The sequence below is a fragment of the Balaenoptera acutorostrata genome, chromosome 4, assembly GCF_949987535.1.
Source record: "Balaenoptera acutorostrata chromosome 4, mBalAcu1.1, whole genome shotgun sequence".
In the NCBI taxonomy this organism is placed as follows: Eukaryota; Metazoa; Chordata; class Mammalia; order Artiodactyla; family Balaenopteridae; genus Balaenoptera; species Balaenoptera acutorostrata.
In genome coordinates this window covers 68722608-68735091 of record NC_080067.1, presented here as the reverse complement: position 1 = coordinate 68735091, position 12484 = coordinate 68722608, and the positions used below count along the sequence as shown (strand labels likewise).

The 12484-nt window shown below is 36.6% G+C and overlaps 2 protein-coding genes across 2 annotated transcripts in view; both read right to left on the bottom strand.

The window, feature by feature from the left end:
* LOC103006269 (nucleophosmin-like) overlaps nt 1-9066 on the bottom strand; it is a 42119-nt gene extending 33053 nt beyond the window's left edge. Inside the window, exon 1 of the mRNA XM_057546072.1 lies at nt 9030-9066. The gene's annotated coding sequence lies outside the window, so the exon portion shown is untranslated. The remainder of the gene's footprint in view (nt 1-9029) is intronic.
* Nucleotides 1-9159, bottom strand: part of MAP3K13 (mitogen-activated protein kinase kinase kinase 13) — a 167877-nt gene extending 158718 nt beyond the window's left edge. The window contains exon 1 of the mRNA XM_057546070.1: nt 9030-9159. The gene's annotated coding sequence lies outside the window, so the exon portion shown is untranslated. The remainder of the gene's footprint in view (nt 1-9029) is intronic.
* Between the last annotated feature and the right edge of the window lie 3325 nt (nt 9160-12484).

Sequence of the window (12484 nt, the reverse complement as noted above, 5' to 3'; positions counted from 1 at the left end):
TTTTAAATGACAAAAAAAGACAAAACAGAATTCAGGAAGTATACTTCTCATGAACACAAACACATGTCTTGGGACTTCCCTGCGGTCAAGGTGGTTAAGACTTCGCCTTCCAATGCAGGGGCTGCCAGTTAGATCCTTGGTCTGGGAGCTAAGATCCCACATGCCTCGCAGCCAAAAAACAAAAACATGAAACAGAAACAATATTGTAACAAATAAAGACTTTAAAAAATGGTCCACATCCAAAAAAAAAAAACTTAAAAAAAAAAAAGACATGTCTTACTGCATAATGTCCCATTTAACTTCACACGTACACAAGGTAGCTCTAATTTTGGTTACTATTGGGTTGGCCAAAAAGCTCATCTTACAGAAAAACCCGAACGAACTTTTTGGCCAACCCAATATATTGGTGAAAGATTTCTTTAAGTCTAATTCACCTACGTAACTCCCAATCCTCCACCCCAATTCAGTGGTTGACTGTATAAAAACTTCTTTTTTTCCCTAGTTTTATGGAGATATAATTGACATATAACCTTACATTAGTTTAAGGTATACAACACAATAATTTGATCACAATAATTTGATATATGCGTATATCACAAAAAGAAAAACCTAACTCTAAGCCTCCAATTATCTATCTTAAAAGGAAGCCACAACCACTGGAATCTCATACTACCCCATGAGTAGGAGAAATTAGAGTAATTGATGTCCTCGTTGGTATCTTTGACAGCAAACTTCCAAAAATATCTGATTACTAACTTTGAATCAACCTTGGAAATGTCCTAAACACAACAGAAGCAGAGGCTGACAGCTATGACTGTCATCTCTCAGACACAGCAGAAGCTTAATTATGGATAGACTGTGTACATTTTATACCAGTAGGAAATTTCCTAATACAGAAAGCAAGTTTTTTCTATAAGAGTAATCTCACAAGTTCTTATAGTTAAACCAAATAGGTTTTCTGGGTCCCTACATAAGACTCAAATGTCTGTGACCTGTGCCACAGGACAAAGTTCATGATTCGAGTCCAATTATCATTTCTGAGCAAGCTAACTCTTTAACTAGTCAAACTTACAATCTGCCTTTAGTCACTATGGAGGCCCTTCTATACATTAACTTTACCCAGTTTAATGTTACTATTACATTCACTTTGTTTTCTTCTCTTTATATGTCTTCATCCCTTTGCACTATACGCATTTTTAGAAGCTACTTCAAATATTTAGAACAAAGCAAGCTATAAATAAATTTAATTAACTCATCTTTTAAAGTCATTTAAAAATATTAGGTCCCCATAATTTGGTTTATAGGACTCATTGTCCCAAATGTGCACCTCTGTGAATACAAGTTACATTCATTCACCTAATAAATATGTTCTAAGCACTTACATGTGTCAGGCACTGTGCTAGGTGCTGGGAAAAACACTGGTGAATAGGATGTCAGTCAGAGATAAGTACCATGGAGAAAATTAAAGCAGAGAAGGGGAATAGGGATGCCATGGGGGGGGGGGCGGGGTGAGGTTACAGTTTTAAATAAGATGTCAGAGAGAGCCTTACTGAGAAGGTGACATATCATGACCTGAAGGACCTGAAGATGAGGGATTAAACCACATAGATACCTGCCACATAGATATCTAACACAAGAGCATTCCAGGAGCAGAAGCAAAGTTTCTGAAGCAGAAGAAAGCTTTCTTTCTGAGGATCAGCTAGAAGACCAGGGTGGCTGGGACTGACTGTTAGGAGATGACAGAGAACTAAAACAATATTTACATTTACCACGTGGGATGCCTTGTGAAATTTTCTGTTCTATGTACTTTGGTTTAAAAAAAAAATGCTGGTTACAACTTAGTTAAGCACTAAAGAATTAGTTTTTCCCCAACGAATTGTAATGTGCAACCCTTGGAAGAAGAAGCCATTACCTATTGTTCATGGATAGTGTAAAAGTCACATATTCCTAACTAATGCTATCACCAAAACAGTGGATATCTGTTTTTAGGGAAACAGTTGAATAAGTTAATGCCAGTGGCTTATTTAATCTTAAATCATTAAAGATAATTTAGGTACTCAGAGAAAGATAAATTGGCCTTTTCTCTTCTAGCGACCATCAAACTCCCAGTCATGCTAACTATATTCTCTGGAACCTATCTCCACTGAGTCCTCAAACAATGCTAAACTAAGCGGGAGTTTTTTGTTTTTATTAGTCCAGAAAGATAAAAGTAAAAAAAAAAAAAAAATTTAAAGGGAAAACATTTAATACCATCTTTCTGCTAGTATGAGGTTAAACCAACCTTAAATGCTATAATGGTCTGGGTGTGAGAGTAGATGGTATTAGAATATTAAATAAAATACCCTTAGGGCCTATAGGTTTTCTCTGTGCTATGAACTAAAGAATAGCTCATTAATTAGACCAAAGTCAAACTGATATTAACCGTTCATTCCTTTGTCACAAGTAGCAGTATGAAGTGAAGAGAAACACTGAGTCTCCTTAGAATCCAAATGCATGGAAAGGGATTAATACTGAAATGATAATCCTAGATCAGCGACTGCAACTCAAAGGGAAAAATACGTTTTATTTAATGACCAAGTACACAAATACAGGCACATACATTTATATATATGTATACCTATGTGTGTATATATATATATGACTAAAACAATATTTACTCTTACCATTTGGGATGAATTGTAAAATTTTCTGTTCTATGTACTTTCATTAAAAAAAAATGCTGGTCGCAACTTAGTAAACAAATTTTGCAAACCAGGTGTATGTTATAACACATAACTGCTCTATAGCATTATCAACGCTAACTTATAATTTTAGGGAAATTTATAGTCTTCCTCCCTCTTAGAATTAGCCCACTGGAGTATTCTATGTACTCAAAGAAAACAAAAATTAACATAGCCTTGTTACCATGTATCCAGCCTGGACAGGTACATGCTTTCATTCTATTTAAATCACCTACCTTCCTAGGCCCAAGAGCTGAGAGAATAAGACCCATTAACTTTTAGGTTGAGGGTTTTTTTCCCTAAACCATGTAGCCTCTGAGAGCATAATCTGACCTTAAATATTTTTACCACTTCATCTTCATTTTCTTAGTGTTGACTCAAGTTTTTATAAGATACAACAAAAGACCTGATTCTAAACTTACCATGCCAAGTTTACATTTCTCTACCAAGAAAACTTATGGCCACAGGACATACATTCTTTTGGAAAGCACTGATTCCTTGGCTGTAGTCTAAAGGAACATAAGCAATATGAAAGACCTTAAAGGCCAAGGAAATTGAAATCAGAGAAAAGGATATAAAATGGAATGTATTAATGGATTTTAGTCCCTTTAAGCTTTTATTTTTGTGAGAGGGTTCAAAGGAGAGCTTAATACAGATGAGACTTGAGGCTTTTGAAGAGGATCTAAGTCTTGATGAAGTTATTCAAACTCAAATCTTGAATGCGTAATCATGGTAGGCCCCAGGGTCTTCAAAAACTTGTACTGGATGCTTTAAAACAAAACACACAAAAATTCTACTAGCAAGTCTAATAAAAGTTTTTAAGGGTTTTGAAAAGCTATAACTCTTTGATCAGTAATTAATCAGATCACTAGATACTATGCTGAAAGAACAAAAGAAAACAAAAAGAAATAAAGAAGAAAAGGAAAGAAAGATTTTAAAAAGACATAGTGTACAGAATGGCTAAATATGTTCATTGGTTTATCACTTCGATTAATATTCTTCACTTCAAATTGAAACTGAATTTAAAGTTCTTACAGAACCACCATGGGCTGTAGTCAGATAAACTGATCTAATGATAATTTCCTGAATCTCTTTCACTGCTATTCATGATATTTGATTGTCTTAAAGGGCTTTTGATTTTTGAAAGCATGGCCAAATTATTTGTTGGATGAGACAGCATAAAATGAAGTTGATTTTGTGGGGTAGAGAAAGAAGCTAAATTAGGAATATCATGGTTTGAAAATATTTAAACAGGGAGAAAAATTAACAAAGCCTTAGAATGGAAAAATTCAGACCACTTTGCAAGGTCAAATGAAAAATATACAGTAAATCTCACTGACTATTTGTGCTCATTCTAACTTGTTTCTTTTACTTTATCTACTCCCATAAACCTGCTTTTTTTCAAGAAAAAATTAAGCTTTTAAAATTAATAATAATAATAGCAATTTATATTTACTGAGTCTATACTTTGTGCCAGGCACTACTCTAAGCACTTTAGGTAGATTAATTCATTCATCCTCAAAACAATCCCATGAATTAGATATTACTATTACCCCCAATTTACACATGAAGAAACCAAGGTACAGAGAAGTTAAACAATTTCAGGTAGTTTACCTAGCTAGTAAAGAGTGAGTCAGGATTCAGACTCAGGCCCTCCAGCTCCGCAGCACCAAACTACACCCACTATTCTACAAAACTGGTTTCATTACACAAAATTTTCCAGAACTAGGGCTTTCTTTAAATCAGCATTGTGTAATGTTACAATCTTTCACTGCATATTCTGATTAGAAAGTGTAGTGACTAATTTAAGTTTCCCAACAGTAGTAATGTAGAATCAGTTTCAGATGTCACTACTCAGAAGTGACATCCTATAGGAATATCAAAGCAGTTTAAAAATAAAGCATGCCACTTATATATTAATAGTGGTAGAGGATTATAGATGACTTTACTCCTTTTGGGGGGATATACACATATATTTTTTCTATATCCTATTCTTTGTAAAGTGGACATGGATTACTTATACAATTTTTAAAAAAGGTTTTTTAAGCATGTCATCACCATTATTTGCATTAATAAACTTACAATAAACTTATTAGATAAGTTTGCTTTTGCTCTATTTGAAGAGAAAAAAATTCAAGGTAGAGTAGGCTTTATGGTAATAATGAAATAATAATAGCTATTATTTAATTAACACCTAATATAGGCAAATTTTTTACATACATTTACTCTTCAGTAAATTCCTATTTTATAGATACAGAGATTGAGGCTTAGGATGAATAATAAACTTAATTAATAGAACAGCTAGTAGATATTGGAGCCCAGATTCAAATCTGTGTTCACTGTTCTAGAGTCCTTGCTCTTTCCACTGTACAATGCATGTACCCTCTCCAAATGCCAAAATAATCTGTCTTTTGTTATTAAACACACGGATGAAATCTTTCTAAAATTTAGGTATTCTTAAATAGAAAATACTGAACATAAATTATTTAAGTTCAGTCAGGGTTATCATTTTGAATATCCATGACCACAGAGGTGTTCTCATCTAATCAAAAGAGCTCCAGGTGCTACAATTTTAAAATTAGTTGGTCAGCTTTCTAACTTCCTTCTTGTCCATACTTGTCAATGTGCCTGCCTCTAATAGGATCACTTAGCCCACTCAGAATTTGTTGCTTCTAGTACACTGTGGAGTTAGCTACCAGTTAATTAAGCATGTTAGAACTGTGTCTAAGTGTAAATAAACCGAGTAAGGACCTGAGAAAGGCATATAGATTTTGTGTCTTATAATTTGGGAGCTCAGGTAGTTTTATTTCCTGGTTATGAGTAACCTGAAGCTGGTGGGTGAATGACGGGTAGATAAGTTAGCTCTCAGTATTTAAATACAGGGATAACAGAATGTATACACATACTATAATAAACCACTTTATTGCACTATAAATTTTTTTTCAGATTTAAAAGATACCTTAATAATAATCTGGAACAATCTCCCATACAATGAGAAATACCCTCTACAACATTCCCAATGTTCAAACTCTGCTTAAGTGACCCTAATGACTTGGAGTTCACTGCCTCTTGACACAATCTGCTCCACTGTTGACTAGTTCTATCTATACCTTCTCTCATTTAGAACTAATTTTGGCCTCAAATAACAGAGAACAAGTGTACTTCCTATGGAGTTTCTCCAACTCTTCCAAAGTCTTCTGTTTTCTGAACAAAGTAGTCCCAGTGCCCTCAACCTAGATCATCACAGTTGTCCTTTTATATAATCACAAAATTGATTAAAAACAATTCTCTTGTTCTTCAAGGTTTCTCTAATAATTAATATACAAAAACTGATTGTTTTGTAGGTAATGAGTCTAGTTAATCTATCTTGGTCATACACAATTGGAATGCTAAGAAAAGCTTAGGGACCTAGCTCAATTCCAACTGAACAGCAATAACCTTTTCGGTTCTTCCTTCTTTTTCCCCCCACCCAAAACAATGCCACAAAACAGAATCTTAAAAAATACCCTTAACCATATCTTGCATGTTACTAGATTTTAGCTTTCTCATTCTCAGGCTTTTGTCTACCTTCACATCACTTGGACCCTGTGAATGATCTTAAAACTTCCAAAATTTTTCAAGCTGTTCTAACAATTATGAATTACCCCATAACAGGCCTAGCTCTGGGGCCTTAAACTTCTGATTTTTTTTTTTTCTCTTGCATTAGCTGGATATCTTCCTCTGTGGAATTTGTGGTTTTCACATAAAATGTATGTGAAAAAAATATATATATATGTATAAATATATATATGTATAAATGTATAATATATATACACGTTTTAATATATAATGTATTATACATCTATGTACATACACAAACACACAGGTATCTTCCCAATTCTATGTTCTCTACATATAACTTACATTCATCTATAAGTCACCTTTACCATATTCATCTTGACTCAGGAAAACACAGTCTACCCTTGGATTCAATTTGTTGCTATCCATTCTCTTAGCAAGAATAAGAAGTCCCACTCTAGGCATCCTGCCCAGTGGTTTCCCCCTGGTGGCCAGTAGTGATTAGTCCCACAGATCTCAAGAAGCAAAGCATCATTTAATAGAAATGATTATACGCAAAAGAGTCTGCCAAAGTGTGGTATAAAACACCTGGCATACCATAACCTGTTCTATTCCATTAATCATGACTCAGCCCCTAGATTAGTGGCCTTCATTTTGCTTTTAACAAGATACACAATCATGTATTTTATATGATAGTAGTACCATATAGGTATGTATCTTACATAGCCTATTCTCAAGCAAGTTTCAAATAAAATCCCTCCACTAACAAAATGAAGATTATTATATCTTTAAATTTCTGTATAACTCATTTTACTGACTCACTACTGTTATTCCAAATTTCCCCCAATGAAAGTGTGGAGAGACAAAGACAGCTAGAGAAGTAAAAAGTCACCAGAAATTTTTGCTGAGTTCCAAGGCAGATAATCAGCCAATTCAAAGTAATATTCTCAATATAGAATGAGATTATCCAAATATATCTAAATGATCTTTTTGGCTTCCTGATTTTATAACAGAGAGAACAAGCCATTCTTTGAAATGTCTTAGGCCAGTTCCAGACATCAAGAACAAAGTGAAATAATAACGATAAGATTTGTCTAAAGAGTAGAATCGCTAAAGAGTAATTCAAATCAAATAAAGTCCATCCCATTCGGTAATAAGGAGAGGCTCAGAAGAACCATGCTAATGCAACAAAAACATAGCTTGCAAACAAAGGTAACAACATCCATATCACCTGGGAAGGTCAGCCACATAGTATGAATTGTGTATGAGCACTGAATTCGGCAACACTAAGCACCTAATTTATTCACAAATTCTTACTATGAATAATAATCTAATGTCAAGGTTAAAAACCTATTAAAATATCACCAAACCTTTCATGCAGCTCTGAAATAAACTTAACTCACTTGTGCAACCCCACTCCTTCTGAACAGTGCAAATAATCATAAGGACAAAAGTCATAAGGAATAATAGTGGGCTCCCATAATTAGCCTAAAGCCTTGCTGTTCGTTTCTTAGTATAATAAAAATAAAAATGTCCATAGTAAAAAAATCAATCCATCAGAAGGAGAATACAGAAAAAATATGAGTCTTCTTCCTACTCTAGACTTCTAGTTTCATTCCCCGGGGGTACCTATGTCAGTAGTTCCTTATATGGATTTGAAGAAATTTTACAAGTATATACAGAAATATATGCTTTTAAAAACACAAATGAAAACATACTATACATACCATTCTGCATTGTTTTTCTTAGTTAACAATGTATCTTAGAGATTTTTCCATATCTCCACCTACGGATCTACTTCATTCTAACAGCAGCAAATACTACATTATATGAAGGCATTTATTTAACCAGATGTCTGTTGAGGGATGTTTAGGTTATTTCTAGTTGTTGTTGTTGTTTTTTAATTTCATATAATATGGTGATGAATATCTTTAAATACAAATTTTTGTGTGCAAGTGCAAATATATCTGAAAGATGAATTCCTAGAAGCACAGTCTATTTTTAGAAGTGAACAAATTCTAAACAAGAAGCCAGTTTATCTACAGAGGAGACCAGGAAAAACTATAAGTTTAATAATTAGTGATTAAAAGGTGCCTAATATTATTGCAAAGTTAGAAGTTAAAAGTTTTGAAAATTAAAAACTCCTCAACTAGGAAAGATAAAATAGAAGAAAGAGAGAACTTTTACCCCGGGACAGAAAGATAAAAGGCCTGGAGAATGAATCATCTAAGATATTTTTTAAAAGAACAAAGAAGAAAAATAAAAAAAGAAAATAGCATAAATAAGGTAGGATTAAAAAAAAAAAAAAAAGACATTTAGGGGCCTCTTTTCTTGCTTTAACCTAAGGCATAAAATAAAATTGGCTAGATTTGGGACACATACTATTACAGAGCCAAACTTGGATGTGAGGTGACCTAATGACTGCTTGAGGTCCCATACCTACAGGGTTGATATACTCCACCAGGCTCTAAAATGTTGAAAGGAGATCTCCCCACCACCCCTCAAAGAAAACAGAGCAATAATCTTCCAGGAATAACATATCTTGTCAATCTCTTTAATTTCTGATCAATTTTACAGAGAAATAGTAACAATCACCTCATATATACTGAACAAAGCTCAAACCTCTTTGGAAGGTCCAGATTAAAACATAATTTAAAGAGATTCAGCCTATATTTTTCAATCACAATCCCACAATTTTCTAGACCAATCCAGGGCTATTTCTCACCTAACATAAAACAGTTAAAAACTTACCTTTCCCCAAGTGCTAGGATTTGAATGCCAAAATACAATCTGATTCATGTTTTTGTCCATTAATGGTCCGTGGGTTTCTTTAAATGAAGTCCATGTTAGCGTCCACATATATCGGAGTTCTGCAAAACTGAAAACCTCAAGAATGTCAATGCACATACCCAAGTTACCACTTGGATACCAATTTATTATGAATACCAGTTATAATAATTATTATGAATATAGGCATTTAGATGTGCAAAATTAGTGGACATGACATCGAACAGCACATTGAGGTAGTAAAATTAGACTTTATGACATTAATATTAATACAAATCTAGAGGTACCAAATTTTTATGTATCCTAAAAGTGGCACCATAGTAAGAGCACACAACGGTGGGGATGATTTGGATATCAACAGTTTCCAGAAATTAGGAAACAAGGTTTATAGGCAGGCAAACTTTAAAAAATTAGATGTCTTCAATAAGGTATTCACATGCCTACTTTTAGTTTTTTCCAACCCATTTTTTTAAAAAATTAATTAATTTATTTATTTATGGCTGTGTTAGGTCTTCATTTCTGTGCGAGGGCTTTCTCTAGTTGTGGCAAGCGGGGGCCACTCTTCATCGCGGTGCGCGGGGCCTCTCACTATCGCGGCCTCTCTTGTTGCCAAGCACAGGCTCCAGACGCGCAGGCTCAGCAATTGCGGCTCACGGGCCCAGCTGCTCCGTGGCATGTGGGATCTTCCCAGACCAGGGCTCGAACCCGTGTCCCCTGCATTGGCAGGCAGACTCTCAACCACTGCGCCACCAGGGAAGCCCTCCAACCCATTTTTAAGAACAGCTTAGATTGTTAAATGTAAAAATGCTTACTAGTTTCTTCTTTGTAAAACAAACAAACAAACAAACAAAAAGCCTTAAATTCAGGTTTTCCTACTCCGTTATATCCAATCTAATAATAACATTCTAGAACCACTTAGGAGCTACTATCTCATTTGATAGCATGAAACCCATACACATAATCACCTCCCTAGATGTAGATCAATCACTGCATCTAGATAGTGATTCATGCCCAGATCTTACTACAAGCCTGATGTGTCACATGCACTTTTTTCCCATTTGACAACCAAAAAGAATCTGGTTACACTACTTGTTCTTTAGGTCTATGCCTACTCTTTATCCCATTCAAGACACCTAAACAAATACTTTACAAAGGAAACAATTTAACCTTCAGGGATTCATTCTTTTGGAAGCCTCCTACAACTGTTTGGAAGGAGTTAACCTTTTGGGTACCCACCAAGTGAAACCTCTGACTGGATTTTTATAGATTACTATTTTCATCTTTGTTATGAAATACTTCTCATTTACATCTCAAATGTAAAAATACCTCAATTTAAGGAAGAAAACATTACGAAAAACAAAGCAAGTTCATATTGAAAAGAAAGCACTTAGAACACTAATTAGAAGCTCAGTGCTACAGCTGCAGCTTATCATTTGATGGCCAACTCCTGTCTGGTATCATTCACCTGGAAGTTATTCCCAGAAAAGTAAAGGCACCTGAAAAAAGCCAAATTGATCGCCTTTCCTCTCTACCCACCCCAGAGAAAAATATTAAGACACATTTCTAAATTTCAATAACTACAAAACAATAACAACAATATCCCGAATCTCTACTGCACTGACATCCTCAAAACCACGGATTAGCAAACTAAGCTGGCATCACTTCTACATTCACAAGTAGGAGCACTGAAGTTCAGAAGTTCCCCCAGCTGATCCAGAATTGGGTTCGTGCGCTCATTAATTCATTCATTTGACAGCATCTAAAGATGCCTAATAGTGGCAAAGCACTGTCCTGGATTAAGAGATGAAAAGACGATGTCGCTGTCCCCTACTAGCAGAACAGGATGGGGGACGGAGTAGGAGGGAAATGAACTCTAGGTCAGCTCATCTCAGTGCCCAGGTTCCATCTCTTCACCCCCGAGCGCCAACACTCATGAGCCTGTGACCCCCAGCCAAGACCGATTCCTAGAAGACTCAGCCTGTATTTCCTCAACGACCTCGGCCCTCACGACCCCGTTCCCAAAGTTCCTCGTATCCCTGTCTCTCCAGGGAGTCCCACGCCAAGGAGCCTTTCCTCCAGACCCCACCTCATGCGAGATCCACGTTTCCCCGCCCGAGCTTGGAGCTTCGAGCAATCTGAGCCCCTAACCCCAACTTTCCCCCTTGCCCCGGTCCCGGTTCGGCCTGCAGGTTACCTGCCTGGAATCCGTGGTTCCAGGATGACCACAGACGCCCCGCCCCGCCCATCGCGACGCCCTCCACAACCAGGTACCGCCTCCAGGGCGTAACTTCCGGGTGTCGCGTCCGGCCCGAACTCCTCGCGGCCCCGCAGTCCCGCTAAGCACCTGACGCCGCTAGTTGACGCCACTTCCGGCCTGTTCCTCGGTTCCCCCGGGATCCAGGCGCCCTCCCAGTCTGGTTTACGCGGTTTTTTCTGCCTGCTTTCCTAAACTCCGGCTATGTAGCCCAGCCTGGAGAAAAGCTTTTTTTTGTTTGTTTTTCAAACTTGTTTGCCAACTTCTGCAGCCTTCCCTTCGACGATCACTTCCTTCTGCTCCTTCTGTACTTTGAACTCATCACTGTTCTCTGGACTCGTCAGGCCCCTCGGAGGATCACAAGGTTTTCTCAATCTTGCTCAAGTGATGCTGCCTCTCACTTGTAACGGTATTACCTAGGCAAGTTACTTAACCTCTCTGTGTCCGTTTCCTCAAGCGTGAAACAGACAATATTAGTACCTAGAATATAAGGTTGGTGTGTGTGTATTACTTGAGATAATACATGGAAAGCGCTGGCATAGTGAAAGCATTCAATGAGTGTTTATTACAAACGCTCTCTGGTTTCCTGTTGGAACATGCAGATGGTAAAGGAGCTTGGAACCGGTGTTCCTGTTATCCTCAGCTTTTAATTAAGTGATTAATTAATGATGCTTGGTACTTCTGAACTGTGAGCTCCTCCAGACAAAGATGGAATTTTGTATAAGAATCAGTTTCGACGCTCCTTGAAATCACCTGCTTGGTTTTTGTGCTAGGTACTGAGGGAAAGGTGAGTAAAACCCAAGCCCTGCCCTCAAAAAGGTGGAGATGCATAGTAAGTTATTATGGGAGGAAGAGAGTCAACCCAGGAAAAAACAGATGGGACCAGCTGAGCTGAGGATTTATCTTTAGAACAAAAAAATTTCACAGAATGTTAGAACTGAAAAGAACTTTAGAGATAATTATTTAGTCAACCTCTTGATGTTACAAGTAAGGAAAATTGGATCCAGAGAAGCAACTGACCAAAAGTCACAATTAATGGCAGGGCTAGGTAGGACCAGAAGTAGAGCCTAAAAATACTCACTACCTTCCTCCATTTCCAAAATATGCCTCAAGGTGTTAATAAGGTAAAAGCAGATTCACTTGCAAGACCTTCACTCTCAAGTGA